Source organism: Theobroma umbraticum, unplaced genomic scaffold (genome assembly GCF_002168275.2).
Source record: "Theobroma umbraticum cultivar Fairchild unplaced genomic scaffold, ASM216827v3 scaffold_56.0, whole genome shotgun sequence".
NCBI lineage: Eukaryota > Viridiplantae > Streptophyta > Magnoliopsida > Malvales > Malvaceae > Theobroma > Theobroma umbraticum.
Window position 1 is genome coordinate 1,805,828 of NW_018397256.1, and position 1,140 is coordinate 1,806,967.

The window sequence follows — 1,140 nt, forward strand, 5'->3', positions numbered from 1 at the left end:
TGCAGCGTTGATGAAAGGAAGCACACATACAAAATTCCAGAGAGCGCAGCGCTGGGCTATTCTTGAAATGGTTTAATGAGGTTAACCGTTTCTCACAATTTCCTCTTAAGTTACCATAACTATTATTTATCTTTATCTTACATTTAACATGTTTTTATAAGAAATCTATACTTTTGCATTATTGTAAAAGTATGGTGACAATACTACCTTTCAATAAGAGTTCAACCATGATCTTGGATGGAAGCAATTGGAGGATCGAGGATGACTCACACTCACATGTATGGCTTAAGGACTACAATGTTTGCTAGGTCTTTACTAGCACTGATGTTAGAATTTGCATGTGAACCTTTTATGGTGAGTGCTTCTCATCATGCTTTTCTCCAACAGAAGGTGCAACATTTAAAAGATCTTAAAGAAGAATAATAAGAATGTTCCAGAGATGTAGGAGCAAATAAAGGAGAACAATGAGATGATGAAGATAGTGAAAACCTTCATGGAGCGAATGATCTGTGAAATCCCAATTTTTGCATTGTGGAAATTTGGTGCAAACTTGAATTTTAATGAATGATACATTGGTGATGATTATCTATGGAAATTTCTTGTCATTTGATGTAATTTCTACATATTATCGTGTTATATTCTTAGTTGAATGATGGTTGAAGAAATGGTTGAAGAAATGGTTGAAAAAAGAGGTCAAAAAAATGCATTTCAAGAAGTTTAAACTTGAAGGATCGACCTCTAACGGTTACAAGTCAATTGTATGGTAGATAGCATGAGATTTTTGAATAATTGAGAAGCCACAGTTATCCTATAACTCTCCAAGTTGATCCTAAGGTAGATTGTATGAAAATTCTAAGATTTAAGAAATCATAGTTGATCCTTTAGCTCCTGTAGTTGACTACATCACCTTTTTGACAAATCCGTATATAAAGTGTTCAACATGAGTCCTAACCTTCATTTTACATTTTCTCAACCTAGAACTCACCCCTAACAACCACCAAACCCTCCATCAACCTTTTAAAACACCATTGGACAAAGATTCAACCTTCTAGACTCAAATCTAAGGTAAGATTTGACATTTTTAGGTATTAATCACAATGTTTCAACCTAACTCAAGGGTTTTGTAAATTTTAGCTCATT